The sequence below is a fragment of the Apium graveolens genome, chromosome 6, assembly GCF_009905375.1.
Source record: "Apium graveolens cultivar Ventura chromosome 6, ASM990537v1, whole genome shotgun sequence".
Classification (NCBI taxonomy): Eukaryota; Viridiplantae; Streptophyta; class Magnoliopsida; order Apiales; family Apiaceae; genus Apium; species Apium graveolens.
In genome coordinates this window covers 63,453,874-63,471,399 of record NC_133652.1, presented here as the reverse complement: position 1 = coordinate 63,471,399, position 17,526 = coordinate 63,453,874, and positions in this window count along the sequence as shown.

The following is a 17,526-nucleotide window of genomic DNA, read 5'->3' as shown; positions in this document are numbered from 1 at the left end:
GTGACATACAATCCTCCAATTCAGAGTCTGATTTCGAGAATGAGTCGCAAACGTGAGACACCGAATCGTCATCTGAAATATTGCCCATTTCACCTACATATAACAAGAAATGCATGTTAGTAAAATGAGGTAGACCTACTAAAACCAATATAAGTGTAAAGCACGACAAAATCAATATATAAGAGAGTTTTATATAAAATTTGAATTACAATTGGCCACTTTGACTTTTTCTCAATTTCTCCATTTTTACTAAACATTTTCTAGAATCATGTTGTTGTGCAAGACATGCCTATACAATAACAAGACTAAGTCAAATTGACAACCCTGTGTAAGTTGTATTGTAATCTAAGTTTGCATTTTGTATTGTACCACTTAAGTCTAAAAAAATGTTCAAAGGCAGACTGGAGTCTTTTTCTGTAAACAGTATCAAGCCTAATAATTTCATCTGGAAGAAGATCAAGAAGATCATGCCTCAGAAGAATTATGAAGAAGCTTGGAGTTGAATAAATCTATTATGGGAAAAATATTCTAAGTCAAGATCTCTACAAGTCACTGATTAAGTGTTATAGAGAAGTCATTCGAGAACTCCAGAATGACTTATCGAGAAGTATGGAAAGCTACTAGAGAACTCAGAAATATCGACAAGCCAATTTGAAGATATGAAGAATGAAGATATCGACAAGTCATTTCTTCACTAGAGAACTCTAGAGATATTGATAAGTCAAAATATCACTAGAGATCTCTGAGATATTGATAAGTCTATTTATCACTAGAGATCTCTGAGATATCAATAAGTCTATTAATCACTAAAAAACTCAGAGTTATCGATAAGCCAAAGTGAAGACATGAAGATGAGAGATCTAGACAAGACAAATTCTCTTATAGAAAACTCAGAGACTTCGATAAGTCAAATCAACTGTAGAGTGATTAGAGATCTCGATAAGCCAATATACTTATCGAGATGTCAAGTTCTCTATATGCCAAACTGGAGATCTCGAGGTAAAACTCAAAGTACAAAGTGCAGACAAGTTCAATATCCAATATTATCAATCAACAAACAATCTAATCAGTTGGATTGACAAGTCTACAAAAGCAGCTTGAAGAGTACAAGATCAAAGGCCAAGATTAACTGGAAAAGTAAAGTCACAGGCATGCGAGATTAGCAAAGATACACTAAGCCAGAAATAGAAAGATTTGATTATCCAAAAATAGGGTTTAGTACATGCTGTTGCATGCTGTGTAATAACCAGTGTTTACTGTTCTATAAAGTAAACATTGGATGTTTTGTTAGTTGTAACAATTTAGATCAGAAAAATCTTGTATTCTCTCAAGGAAGTATTTATCAACAAAGAGCCTAGAAATTTTGTAGCAAAACATTCTTAATTTTAATATAAAATTAAGTGAGTTTTGAAAGATTTGTGTTCACTGTTTTATCTGTCTAAATTCAGTACTAACAAAATTAACTACAAGATCTTAATTTACTTTGTTCATCACCATAAACACTTCAAAAAAAGCAGAAAAACATAAAACACACATTCACCCCCCCCTGTGTGTGATTCATTATCTAACAAGTGGTATCAGAGCAAAATCTGAAAGTAAACAGATTCAAGATCTTGAAAGAATGAATACACAGAAAATCAATAGTATCAAAATCCCTACTTTTGATAAGACTAAGTACACTCTATGGAAGAAGAAAATGTTGTTGTTTATCAAGATGGCCAATCCACTATATATTCAGATTCTCAAAAATGGGCCCTTCACTCCTATGGTAAGAGTTGAGGAATCTACATATGGAGATATGGTCATTCCAGCTCATTATGCTCCTAAAGATCCTTTAAAATACACTGAGCCTGAGAAAGAAAAAGTTTCCCTAGATAGTGGCTTGCAGTTAATCTTGATTGAGTCACTTGACAATGTAATGTACAATAACATTATCAACTGTGACACTGCTAAGCAAATCTGGGAGAAGATTGAAATACTTTGTGAAGGAACAGAGGAAGTTAGGTCAAATCAAAGAAGGATACTGATTTCACAATATGAGGGTTTCATGGCTAAACCAAAGGAAAGTATTACTGATGTGTTTGAAAGTTTTAACAAGCTGATTACTGACTTACAACTGCATGATAAATATTATTTAGCTGAAGAAGTGAACTTGAAGTTTTTGCTCACACTTCTTGACCATTTGGAACATAAAATTTCAGCAATCAGAGAAGGGAGATACTTGAGCAGAATAACTCTAGAAGTTCTTTATGGAATCTTAAAAACTATGAATTAGAAATGATTCAAAGGAAATCATTAAGAGTTGGTCAAGGGCATGTTGTGGATGGATCAAGTGCTCTAATTGTCAATGAAAGCCAGACCTCTAATGATGAGCCAAGATCCCAGACTCCGGCTGTCTCAACAATTGAGCAAAGAAACAATGATTCACAAGAACAAGTCATACTGGAATTGGAAGAAGATGAGTTCTACATCCTGGATGAACTTGATGAGCTAGACCAGTCAATGGCCTATTTGGAAAGAAAGCTCTCTAACATTAGAGTAAAGAAGCCAAGATTCTTCAAGGGTAAAGGAAAATCATTCAACAAAGACAGCAGCTGGAAAGGAAAAGGGAAGTACACATCTGATAGCAAAAATGGTTACAAAACTGGATCTGTTGACAGATAAAAAATAAGGTGCTATAACTGTGATGAGCTAGGCCACTTTGCTACAGAATGCAGGAAACCCAAGAAAGAAAAGAAAGAAAAAGCTTATCTTGAATTAGAAGTAAAATATGAAGCTCTTCTAAAGAAACAACAAAGCAAAGCTTATATTGCAGAGGGAAAGAGTTGGGATGATTCTGATAATGATGAAGATAAGGAAGTTGGAAATTATGCATTTATGGCCTTGGAGCAAGGAGAGTCATCCTCATCAAAAATACAGGTACAAACTCTTACCGCTATTGATTTAAATATGAGTCAATATAAGGAAATTGTTGAAAAGATGAGCACAGAAATGTTTCACAATCATACAAGTATGGTTGCTGCTAATAAAGAGATTAGCAGATTGACAAAGATAAATGAGAAACTTGAAAATGAGAAACAAGAAACTGAGCTGTTGCTTGTAGAGCTTGAAGCTGTGAAACAATAAAATGCATATCTAAAGAACAAGCTCAAATGTGCACATGAAATTGAAGCTGTGTTAAGGGAGAAGCTATAAAAGAATGAATTCAAGTTGAAATCTTTCAGAAATGCATCTGAGTTGGTTGGATAATACCATGAGAAGAACAAGCCATGTGCAAATATTGCTATTGGTCTTGATTATGATGCCTTGAACAACAAGAAGAAAGCTTTAGGTGAAAAAGGGAAAACAAATGAAAATGAAGATGTTCCAGCTATGTTGAAAAAGGTTGGATCACCTATGTTTAAAGCATGTGAGGTAGATTTCAGTGAAGAGGAGTTGATCATAAAGCAAGAAATTGCTGATGAAGACAATGAAAAGAAAAATGCAGAAACAGCTCAAACTTCAAAAGCTAAAAAGAAGCTCATGGATAACCAAGATTCCAAGACACCTGTCAAGGAAACAAAAACTGAAGATGCAAGAACGAAGAAGAAGAATAGAAATAGGAATATTGGGATAAACAAAAGCAACAATTTTGCTTATATCGCAGATGCTCCAAGAAAGAAATGTGAAAAGTGTGGTTCTGTGAACCAACTAACTCACTTTTGTAAAAAGGTTGTTAGCAAGTATAATGAAGCCAAAGCAAATGATCCATATTCATTTTGTGATAAGTTTGACTGCATTCCCTATAAGGTAAAGGTAATGAAAAGTTGCCACAAGCTGAGAGTAATTCTCAAAGAAGTCAGTATTGGATCTACAGCTGCAAGGGAAAATGCACAAATATCTATGAATGCTTGTTAGTCCCTTAACAATATAGCAAGAATTACAGAAGGGGGGTTGAATGGAATTCTTGAACCTTTTTCTTGAAATAAAAATGTTCAACTCGATTATGGTTATATTTGTTTTGATTAGCACAATGCGGAATGTAAACTTGAATGAATCAAAACATAAGTAATTAAAAATAAGAGTCTTTAAAAACTTTCTGGTGGATTTAAACAATTCCACCAGAGATATATTTAATATATCGAGAGGACTCTGTGTGCAGAAATGCTCACAGCTGCTTACAAAAAATAGAACTGCTAAGAACACAGGAAAATGCTAAAGATAGTGCTTACAAAGATTTTTCTGTTGTTGTTTCTTAGCTATCTCAGTTATTTTTCTATTTGCTACTCTCTTGGTTTATATATTACCAAGATTACAAAGTCAAAAGAACTGAACAAATATAAAATCTAACAGTCTTAATCTTTGCTGCTTTTTGTCCTCTATTACCCAGTTAATGGGCTTCTACAGTGTATTTGTATCCAACTCAACGGCTGTGTGTCAGCTTTCACTGTTCAACTGATGTTTGAATCTTGATATGATCATCTGTCGACTTTCAGATCATCCGTCGATGACTTAATTGATCATCCGTTGACTGCTATGTTAAACATCCGTTGATAGCTATTTTGGTCATCCGTCGAAGCTTTGTTAAGCATCCGTTGGTAGCTATTTTGGAACTTGACTTCATTTCACTTATACAGAATTACAAGACATTGCTTATGTACAGTTAATCAACCTATTCTGCATATCTAGTTAAAGTCAACATGACTTATATGCTACTACAGATTCTATACAAAGGTGCATACAACACTGTGCTACAAACTTATTATTACATAAGCTACTCACTCGATGGATAATGAGTTAATCATCCGTCGGGACTATAATGAGTTATCCGTCGAGACTATAATTCTTATCCGCCGAGTGCTACATTATTTCACTAAGTAAAATCTACTTAGATGTTTTGTTTAGGTAATCATCAAGTACACAACATATTCACAACAATCTCCCCCAATTTATGTCTACTGGAATTGTAGCCATAAATTAAGAGATACTTGATGATGACAAAACATCCTAAACATATATCTTTAAAGATAAGTAGATAAAACTGAAAGTGCTTCAATTTAAACAAAAATGTACAAGGTTTGGCTCACAGTCAGTTCAAGATGCTCCTCTAGTCTGAGCAGATTTTTCTAGTTTCTTGAAGGTCTGGATCTTCTTCCAAGCTTTCTATTGTTTTCTTCAATTTGATTCTGGAGCTGTCTGTGGAATTCTAATTCATCAGATTCTGAGAGATCTAACATTTCTTGCATTTCCAAGAGAGTCTCATTGCTAGAGATACTCAATTGGTCTTCTAATCTGAAGAATCTTCTCACACCCTTATCATCCATGAATTCCATCAGCCAGTAGGGCCTTAGATGCACTCTTCTCCCTGTGTATGGGATGATAAGAGTTTTGGGTAGTGCATCTTTGGCTCTAACACTCCTTAGCTCTTCAATATTCTTCAATACTAATCTTCTTGCAGTTACATTAAACCCAAAGTTTTTCTTGAAGGATGAATAGACTTTGATCAACACAGCTTGGCTTTCTTGAAGTATCCTGTGAAGAGGCCACTGAATCTCCCTTCCCCCTTTGTACTTGAACACCAACCTTTCAGGTAGGTTTCTGTATGCATCAATTGCCCTTACCTCATCCAGCTCCTCCAGATAAAGGTTTAGATCTGAGAATTCTTTGATGTCACACAAGTATAAGTAGTCTCCCCTGTTGACCTTGGGTTGAGCTTTGACTACTGACTTGGATTTGAGAGGTGACAGCTTCACTTTCTTGACTACCCTTGATTTTGTCCTTCTTGGCTTAGTAAGAATTGGCAAGTTGAAGTCAGGAATTGGTAATTTATTCCACTCTATTGGCTCATCCTTTGGCATAATAGGCTCTCCATGTATGTTCCTGTAGGGGTCCACCACCCTTATGTCTTCAAACACCACAGAGGGCTTTGATGCTTGAGTTTCAGCTTGAGTGGATTCCTTTGGAAATTGATCTTCCAATTCCTTGTCAACAACATCCAACTTTCTTTTTGTTCTTTTAGCCAGTTCTTTCTTTCTTGAGGATTTCTTCTGTTCTTCAATCTTCTTCTCTGATTCAGTAGCTTGAGATGGTTGAGAGGGAATTTGTTGAGAAAAATTCACAGCCTGTAGCTTGGCCAAGATAGCAAACTGTTCTTTCTTTTATTTAGACTTCTTTGTATCTAGAGCATCTTGCCTCTTTTCCTGCTTCAATCTGGCTTTTTCTTCTTCCTTTGCATGAGCAAATTATGGATGTCCAGCTACCACACAAATTTCCTTCCCATTTCTGAATATCTTTGCAATTCTCTTTCTTGAGGCTGAATCAGCTGGATCTTTGTAGAGGAGAATAGATCTTGACAGAAGCTTCTTTTCATCAGGCTTGGGTGTCTCATACACATAATCCATAGGGTTCTTCAAAGATAACTTTGGATAGTTTGCCCTTGGTTTAAGAATTATCTCAGCCTTTGTAGTCTTGATGCAGGAAGATTGTCCTTTCTCCAGATAGTTCATGCTCATCTCATTCACATTGATTGGCTTGACATGAGAGTGATGGATGGCTGACTGATCTGGTTCCTTGACTAATTAAAACTTTTTCTGTATTTCCTCATCAATCTTTTTCCAGTTGATCAGAGTCAACTCTCCTTTATCAGCATCTTTCAAATTTGCTGCTGCTGTATATATAAGATCTATACCATCTGCAACTGGTGGCTTGGAGATAGTAATTGAAGGTACAATTACTTTGCTGATTTGAACTAGAAGTTTCTCCCCCTTAGTTGGTCCTTTCTCGCCCTTACTTGATTCTCTCTCCCCCTTTTTGTTATCATCAAGTGGAGGAGTTAGGCCTTGTGCTTTAGCCAGTTGCATAAGAAGATTTGTCTGAGTCTGTTGATTTTGAAGAAGTAGAGCCACTAAATTCTCAATAACCTGAACTCTGTTCTCCAGCTTGGCTATCTTCTTGTCAGAATCTGATTCTCTCCTTAATCTTAGTAATAGATCATGCATGGTACCATATGGCATTATTGAATCCAGCTTCTCAGAGTTATATGTCTTTAAGTCAGCTATATCCTTTTTCAATTCATCCACACTGAGATTCTGTCTTGAGTGTTGGATCTTCATTAAATGTAAAGAGTCTAGGTGAGCTTGAAGAACAGCCTTGGTACCAGCATCTGAAGCTTCCTGAAGGGCCTGCTGAATAGCTATTACTTGTTTTACCAAAAACACCTCAAATTACCCTGGTGAGAATTCCTTTGCCCATGCCCATTTAGGTAAACTGAAAGCAGAACTTGGGAATTTAGCTCCCCCTAAGTTCATGCTTCCATCCAAAGAACCAGAGTCATCATCATCAAAATTTACTCCAAATTCTTCAGATGGCTCTCCAGCTTGAGAAGGCATTCTGTTCACAGCAGCTTTATCTCTTTGAAGAGATTCTGTGGTGTGCACTAAATTCAAAGTCTGCTCTGCCTCCACATTACCCTGAGCAGCCAACAGTTGATAGGCTGAAACAGGGTGAGTAAAAGTGTCAGCATCCAAGGAAATGTTATCAATTACAACTTTGTAATGTTGCTGAAATTATCTTTCCTTTTCAGCATCATCCACAATCATTGACTCACTAGCAATGGCTGGTTCCATCCTTATTTCTCCAGTACCTGCCTTTCTCTCATATTCTCTCTTTTGTTGCATCAGGGTCTCACCCTGGCTCCCCACCCTCACACCCTCACCTTCACCTACTAAGGTGGGACTCCTCTCACTCACTTTTGCCAATCCTGAATGAATGGATTACTGACATTCACTCTTTTCCTCTCCTTTTGCCTGGGAGCAACCCAGCCTCTCACTCAATGCACTCTCCTCTCTCAGTCCTAAGAGTGATTGTATTACCACCAAATCTTCTGCACTTGAAATTATTGAAGTTTGAAGTTGTGCAGAGACACTCGACGGATAAGTGATATCTGTCGGGTGAGTGGTAAAGCTATCCGACGGATAACTGCTGTTAAGCTTATCCGTCGGGATACAATCACTACTCGACGGATGAGCAATATCCATCGAGAGAGTAGAAATGAATGAGGTGGGAAGAGAAACTATTGTTGACTCTGTGTTGATTGAAGTTATTTGAGGCACAGATGTCACAATAGAATCAGAAAGAATTGGCAAGTGAGCCAACGAATCATCTAAAAGATGATGCTCACTTGCACTAGATTTTGGCTTCCCCAACAGAGTTAAAGAAGGGGAATCAGGAATTGAAGTGTTTATCATGTCCACTTCCAGTGAGTTAGTTGGTGAGTATTGTGTTTCTGTGGCTTCTATTATGAGAGATTTTGGCTGTGACTCCACATTTATTGAAGCCACATCAATCTGAATTTGAGAAGGTGCAGGGACTGTATCTTTAGCACCAGTTTGCACTAAGTGTGTGCCCTGTGCATCCCCAGTTGTTTTGGATTTATTCTTTCTAGTGTAAGTTTGGTGTGAGCTTGTGTCCCTAACCCTCCTGGCCTGTGCTCTTGGATGAGAGCTTTGTTCAATAACCACATCCTTTTGGGAGGATGCAGCTAGAAGTGAGCTTTTGTCCTTTTTAAGCACTACAGTTTATTGGGAAACTGCAGTATGGCTAGGATGGGATTCACTCAACTCTCCAACCTTATCCTTGGGGTTTCTTTAATGTTCACCCCTTCCCTCACCTATCTTACCCTCCTTCATACTCCCCTCTTTGGCTTTGGTAGATTTTTCAACCGGTACCTTTTGAGAGATACCAGAGGGGGTTTTCTTTGATTTGGATTTAGAAATTGCAGTTGTTTTGGCAGATTTGGTAGGCAACTCTTTGGTCATTGTCACAGTTGCCATAGCTATGCCTGAAGTCAAAGAAATAGAAGAGATTGGAAAAGTTGAGGGTCTGGATGAACTTACCTTACTTACCTGAGGTGTCAGCATTACTGGAAAATAGAACATTGGCACATCCTTGTGATGGTTGGCTCTGTTCAAGTCTGCAATGATTATTCTCTCTTGAACCCAACAAGCTAATTTGTTGTTTGGGTTCTCAAGTTCAATCTCTTGACAAAGATGGTTAGCCAAAAGCATAAAAGATCTAGCATAGTAAATATTCTTTCCTCTTTTGGCTAAGTCACCTAGTTTAAAACCTAACTCATACACAACAAGGTCACTGAAATTGTAATATTTGTCTGTAACTAGCATGTATAGCATGTTAAGCATGGAAATGTTCACAGAATCAAAATTACTGATTTTTCCAGAAAAGACTTTAGTTACTACATCACACAAGTAACTCCATTCCTTCCTAAGACCTAGTCTTCTAATTTCACTTAGTTTTACAGTAGGAAGTGCATAATGAATGGAATTGAGCATATTGACAATATCAGTGTCAGTGTGTGGTGCAGTTACATTATCATCAGGAATCTTGAAACATGCTTTTATTACATCACTATTGATACATAAATCATTACCTTTGATGGTTAGAGTGATGGTTTTGTCAGTAGAGTTGTAGATTGCTGTTGTCCACATCTTCTCAACAACTTCACAATAAATTGTGGGTGATTCCAGCATGGCAAAACTTAACTTGCAGTTGTGCACGAAGTCCATCATCTTATGATAGTCTTCAGATTGTTGAATCCCCTTATTGACCAAGGCAGTGAAGTTGTTCTTCTCATAGATGAACCCAGTCTGTGACATGATCTTAACTACGGGTGCCATTATTAGAGAAGAAAAGCTTGAAGAGAAAGAGGATTTTTGCTTGAGAGAGAATGAAGTAACATAGTTGAATTTGAGAATGATAAAAGAAAATGATTAGAATTAAATAAGCTTTTATACTTTACTCAAAATCAACTGATAAAAATAATAAAGAGAAGTAAATTACCCAATAGAAATTGTCTAAAATAGCCGTTTTAAAATAAACTGTAAAAATTCTACCCATTATCCGTCGTGTAATGCTTACAAACTGTAAGTATACTCGATGGATAATGTTCAGGGAATTAACGGTTAAGATTTAGACACTTCAACGGATGAGGATAAGTTGATATCCATCGAGCTTTAAAATACTCCAGAAAAGTAATTGATTTTTATTTACAATTTGTATATCGACGGATGACTCAACTCGATGGATAATTGTCATCCGTCGAGATGCAAATTTTGACTTAGCCAAAATTTTCATCCAAGACTAAAAATCAGTTAAATTTCTGGCTACCTTTCAACTTGCAAAATAATTCAGATAAATTCAAGAGTAATTAAGCATACCTAACTCACTTACCAACCTAGAAAAGGTGGATTCATCCAGTGATTTGGTAAAAATATCTGCAAGTTGCTTCTCACTTGGAACAAAATGTAACTCTACAGTACCATTCATTACATGTTCCCTTATGAAATGGTACTTGATGTCTATATGCTTTGTCCTTGAATGTTGCACTGGATTTTCAGTGATGGCAATTGCACTTGTATTGTCACAGAAAATAGGAATCCTTTCAACTTGCAAACCATAGTCTAGCAATTGATTTTTCATCCATAAAATCTGTGCACAGCAACTGCCAGCAGCAATATATTCAGCTTCAGCTGTAGAAGTAGAAACTGAATTTTGCTTTTTACTGAACCAGGACACAAGCTTGTCTCCTAAAAATTGACAGGTTCCTGTTGTGCTTTTTCTATCAATTCTGCAACCTGCATAATCTGCATCTGAATAACCAGTTAGATCAAAACCAGAATCTCTAGGATACCAAATGCCAAGGTTTGGTGTTCCTTTGAGATATCTGAAAATTCTCTTAATAGCTATCAAATGAGACTCTCTAGGATCAGCCTGAAATCTAGCACACAAACATGTAGCAAACATTATATGTGGCCTACTAGCTGTTAAGTACAGAAGTGAGCCAACCATGCCTCTATAACTTGAAATATCCACAGACTTTTCAGTAGTGTTTAGTTCAAACTTAGTTGCAGTGGCCATGGGAGTTTTTGCAGATGTGCAATCCATTAGATCAAACTTCTTTAAAAGATCAAAAATATATTTAGTTTGACTAATGAATATTCCATCACTAACTTGCTTAACTTGTAAACCAAGAAAGTAAGTTAGTTCTCCCACCATACTCATTTCATACTTGCTTTGTATCAGTTTGGCAAACTTTTTACAAAGTTTCTCATCTGTAGAGCCAAAAATAATATCATCTACATAAATTTGAACAAGTATGCTAGAGCTATTCACATTTCTGAAAAATAAAGTTTTATCTACAGTACCTCTTGTGAAGTGATTTTCCAAAAGGAACTTTGATAAAGTGTCATACCAGGCTCTAGGTGCTTGCTTCAGTCCATAAAGTGCTTTCAGTAGATAATAGACATACTCTGGGAAATTTGGATCTTCAAAGCCAGGAGGTTGACTTACATACACTTCTTCCTCCAAATCTCCATTCAGAAAGGCACTTTTGACATCCATTTGATAGACCTTGAAATTGGCATGGGCTGCATAGGCTAAGAAGATTCTGATGGCTTCAAGTCTTGCAACAGGAGCAAATGTTTCATCAAAATCTATTCCTTCTTGCTGACAATAGCCTTTAGCAACCAATCTTGCTTTGTTCCTTACTACTATGCCATTTTCATCCATCTTGTTTCTGAATACCCATTTGGTGTCTATTGGATTCTTTCCTGTAGGCTTGGGTACCAGCTTCCATACTTTATTCCTTTCAAATTGGTTTAGCTCCTCCTGCATAGCTAAAATCCAATCAGGATCTAACAAGGCTTCTTCTACCTTCTTTGGTTCTTCCTTAGACAGGAAGCTGCTGTATAGACATTCTTCTTGAGTTGCTCTCCTGGTTTGAACTCTGGAAGAAACATCACCAATAATCAGTTCAAAGGGGTGATCTTTTGTCCATTTTCTTGGTTGAGGTAGATTAGCCCTAGATGAAGAGACCTCAATGTTGTCTTAATGTGTGATTGAGTTTTGATTGCTAGAGGCTCCCCCTGAGTTTGTGGATCTTTGATTTGAGATTGGGGTGCTTTCTATGGGTGATCTGCCTTGACTTCCTGCTCCTTTTGATAACCCGACGGATGGTGAATTTTGAGTACCGACGGATGAGGCAGGTTGTCTTCCGACGGATAATACAGATTGCCTTCCGACGGATGAAGCGTTATGTAACTCGAAGGATGTTGAGTTTTGTGCTTCATTTGTAGTAGATTTGTCTGCATTATCCTTAGACACTGTTTCTTGATCACTCTCATCATCACTTTCATCACTAACCATCTCAACATTGTCGAATTTGAGGCTCTCATGGTAATCTCCATCTTTTAGTCCTTCAATCTTTTTATCATCAAACACAACATGTATAGATTCAACAACAATGTTGGTTCTTAGATTGTAGACTCTATATGCTTTACCAACAGCATATCCAACAAAAATTCCTTCATCTGCTTTAGCATCAAACTTCCCATTTTGATCAGTTTGATTTCTCAGAATATAGCATTTACAGCCAAAGACATGAAGAAATTTCAGAGTTGGCTTCTTGTTCTTGAACAATTGATAAGGTGTCATGCATCTTGCTTGATTAATCAGAGAGATGTTCTGAGTGTAGCATGCAGTGTTTACAGCTTCAGCCCAGAAGTATGTTGGTAGTTTTGATTCTTCAAGCATTGTCCTTGCAGCTTCAATAAGAGATCTATTCTTTCTTTCCACTACTACATTCTGTTGTCGAGTCCTTGCTGCTGAGAACTCATGCAAGATTCCATTTTACTCACAAAATGCTCTCATGACATAGTTCTTGAACTCAGTTCCATTATCACTCCTGATTCTTCTAACTTTGAAATCGGGATGATTGTTAACTTGCCTTATGTGATTGATGATGATTTCACTAGCTTTATCCTTGGACTTTAGGAAATAGGTCCAAGAGAACTTTGAGAAATCATCTACAATTACTAGGCAAAATCTTTTCTTTGAGATTGACAATATATTGACTGGTCCAAACAAATCCATGTGAAGCAGTTGTAGAGGCTCTTCAATTGCTGAATCAAGTTTCTTCCTAAATGATGCTTTAATCTGCTTCCCTTTTTGGCAGGCATCACACAGTCCATCCTTTGTAAACTCCACCATAGGAGTGCCTCTAACTAGCTCTTTCTTTACCAACTCATTCATGGTCTTGAAGTTCAAATGAGATAGTTTCTTGTGCCATAGCCAACTTTCATCTTGACTTGCTTTACTAAGAAGACAAGTTACAGATTCTGCTTTAGTTGAGTTGAAGTCACCTAGATACACATTTCCTCTTCTCACACCAGTGAGAACCACTTTGTTGTTTTGATTATTAATCACAACACAGGTTTCTTTGTTGAAGGTTACTGAGTTGCCTTTATCACAAAGCTGGCTGATACTCAACATATTGTGTTTGAGACCATCCACTAAGGCAACCTCTTCAATGATGACATTGTCCTTTGAAATCAAGCCATATCCCACAGTATAACCTTTGCTGTCATCTCCAAAAGTGATACTTGGGCCAGCTCGCTCTTCAAATTCTGTGAGCAGGGTAGAATCACCAGTCATGTGTCTTGAACAATCACTATCCAAGTACCACAGATTCCTTCTGCTTCCCTGCACACATCAAAATCAAATCAAGTTGATTTTGGTACCCAAGTTTCCTTGGATCCTGCCTTGTTAGCTTTCTTCTTCTGTTTCTTAGGTCTTAACTCATTTGACTTAGAAATTTCAGATTCTTCCTTAGTCATTTGGGTTGGGCCTTTGAAACCACTAGATGCAACAGAATTATCATGCATGTTATGGCTAACGGGAAATGGCATGCTTGGTGCAAACGTGTTATTCTAGTAAGGTATGCTAAATGGCATTTGAGGCATATTATATGCAGCATAATATGGATTAGGTGCAAATGGCATATTAGCAAACTGTGCATTCATGTTCTGTGTAGGCATAGCATTAACAGGCATGGGAGGCATGGCATTCATGTTAGAGAATTGAGGCTGAACAGACATGGGAGTAGGCATGGCAGATTTGCAATTAACAGACAAATGATTTACACTACCACATTTGACACAGATTTTTCTAGGAGCATATTTGTCAGGTGTGTAGTTATTATGTTTGTTAATCCCTACTTTACCATTCCTATTGTTTTTCCTTTTAGTCTCTGTTTTTACCTCTATCTTCTCAAGTCTGTCACTTAACTGTTTGACAGTCATGTGACCAATATTAGCCTTCTTCCCTTTCTTGGCTTGACTTGACTCTCCTGAAATAAAGTTCTTGGAAACAGACCCATACTTTTCATTTAGCTTGGTTAATTTGGCTTTGCTAATGGGCTTGCTCACAGCCGACGGATGAGGATTTTTATCATTCAACGAATAACACTTTTTGTTATCCGACAGATAGTTCTCATCATCCGTCGAGTCTACATCTGTCAGCAATCCATCTACCAAAATAGGTTCTAGTTTCTCCTTATTCTTTTTCCAGGCTTCATCACAAAAAGACTCAATTCCTTGAACCTTGGTGATTTGAGCATGAACATCTCTGGATGTTTTCCATGCTTTAATCACCTCCTGTTCACGATCGAGCTGCTTCTTTAAAATTTCTTCCTTTTTCAAGGACTCAGTTAATTCCTCCTTGGCAATTCTACACTCAATTTTTAGTTTCTCAAACTCAACAAACTGAGACTCAAGCACATTATTCCTCTCACTCAAAACAAGTTGTTTTCTTTGATTTTAGCATTTCTTTAGTGAGGGACTTAAGTGTAACACGCAAATGATACAATTCTGTAGACATGTCATTTATTGCATCATTACACTCAGCTTTAGATAAATGTGCAAGGTTTGTAGTGATTACCTGATTGCTTTAGGAACTTGTCTCTGTTTCATCAGACTTGGCCATAAGGGCTAGATTGACATAGCTGACATCCTCATCTTCATCCAAACCATCAGCTGCCCAGTCATTCTCTTGTGTAATAAAAGTCCTTTCCTTCTGTTTGAGTAGATCAAAGTATTTTTGCTTATAATCCACAGACTCAAACCTTTTCTTACTGGAATCTGACTTTCTACACTCATTTGTAAAATGCCCTGCCAAGCCACATTTGAAACACTTGAATTTTGATTTATCCACCATGTTTCTATTTGGCTTGGCAGCTCCAAAGTTCTTCTTGAACTTGAGCTTGGCAAATCTTCTTGAAAGGAATGCTAGGTGCTCATCAATGTCCTCCATGTCATCTTGACTCAATGAATCTTCATTTTCTGCAGCTAGCCCTTTACCCTTGCTTTCACAGGCCTTTGAAGTTGATTCTACAGCTTCCATCTTCACTTCCTTCTCCTTTTCCAGTTCAGCCACTAGTGCAATGGATCCTCCTTTCTTCTTTCCTCTCTCCATTCTTTCATCCTGCTCTATCTCAAGCTCATAGGTCTTCAGAATGCCATACAGTCTCTCCAAAGTAAACTCCTTATAATCTTGTGAGTTTCTCAATGAGACTGTCATTGGTTTCCATTCCTTTGGAAGAGATCTGAGAAATTTCAGATTAGAGTCTTTAGTCTGATAGACTTTTCCATGCAATTTAAGAGCATTTAGTAGCTTTTAGAATCTACTAAAAATGTCAGTGAGTGACTCACTTTCTTCATTGTGAAAATGCTCATATTGCTGAATCAGGAGCTGCATTTTATTTTCTCTTACTTGCTCAGTACCATCACAGATTATCTGTATTGTGTCCCAAACTTCCTTGGCAGTCTTGCAGTTGATGATGTTATCAAACATGTCTGCATCAACACCATTGAACAGAATGTTCATGGCCTTTTTATCTTTCCTGACTTGTTCAATATCAGGATCAGACCATTCATGCCTTGGCTTTGGAACAGATGGTTCATTTCCTGTTGCAGCTCTCATTGGAACATGAGGGCCTCTTTCTATGCAGTCCACATAGGCCTCATCTTGAGAAAGCATATGAAGATGCATCTTTACCTTCCAATGATGGTAATTATCTTTATCAAGAAAAGGAATCTTGACTCCAACATCTTTCTTGTTCATCTTGCTGAATTGTTTTGATCTTTAAACTCTTTGTAGATTAAGAGCTTGCTCTGATACCAATTGTTAGTCCCTTAACAATATAGCAAAAATTACAGAAGGGGGGGGGGTTGAATGGAATTCTTGAACCTTTTTCTTGAAATAAAAATGTTCAACTCGATTATGGATATATTTGTTTTGATTAGCACAATGCGGAATGTAAACTTGAATGAATCAAAACATAAGTAATTAAAAACAAGAGTCTTTAAAAACTTTCTGGTGGATTTAAACAATTCCACCAGAGATATATTTAATATATCGAGAGGACTCTGTGTGCAGAAATGCTCACAGCTGCTTACAAAAAATAGAACTGCTAAGAACACAGGAAAATGCTAAAGATAGTGCTTACAAAGATTTGTCTGTTGTTGTTTCTTAGCTATCTCAGTTATTTTTCTATTTGATACTCTCTTGGTTTATATATTACCAAGATTACAAAGTCAAAAGAACTGAACAAATATAAAATCTAACAGTCTTGATCTTTGCTGCTTTTTGTCCTCTATTACCCAGTTAATGGGCTTCCACAGTGTATTTGTATCCAACTCAATGGCTGTGTGTCAGCTTTCACTGTTCAACTGATGTTTGAATCTTGATATGATCATCTGTCGACTTTCAGATCATCCGTCGATGACTTAATTGATCATCCGTTGACTGCTATGTTAAACATCCGTTGATAGCTATTTTGGTCATCCGTCGAAGCTTTGTTAAGCATCCGTTGGTAGCTATTTTGGCACTTGACTTCATTTCACTTATACAGAATTACAAGACATTGCTTATGTACAGTTAATCAACCTATTCTGCATATCTAGTTAAAGTCAATATGACTTATATGCTACTACAGATTCTATACAAAGGTGCATACAACACTGTGCTATAAACTTATTATTACATAAGCTACTCACTCGATGGATAATGAGTTAATCATCCGTCGGGACTATAATGAGTTATCCGTCGAGACTATAATTCTTATCCGTCGAGTGCTATATTATTTCACTAAGTAAAATCTACTTAGATGTTTTGTTTAGGTAATCATCAAGTACACAACATATTCACAACAATGTTATTCTTCCTATGACTTCTAACTCCACTTCTGCTAAATCAGTTAATAAGAAGAAAGTACCCAACACTGCTTGGGTTGCTAAACACACCTAAAACTCATTGTGTGCAGGGAAAAATGAAGAAGGTCATATGGATCATAGACAGTGGATGCTCCAGGCATATGACAGGTGATAAGGCCCTGCTATCATAATTTGAGGAGAAGGTCGGCCCTTTGGTGACCTTTGGAGACAATAACAAAGGATTCACAATGGGATATGAAAAGATTGTTCTCGGAAATGTTGTCATTGATGATGTAGCATTGGTAGATGGTCTTTAAGTAAATCTTCTCAGTGTCAGCCAGTTTGCAGACAAAGGCTTTAAAGTTCTATTTGACAAAGAAGAATGTATCTTCATCAGCAAGAAAACCAATGAAGTTTCTCTAAAAGGAGCAAGGAAAGGAAGCTTGTTTATTTCAGACTTGGACTCAACAAATGAGGATGAAAT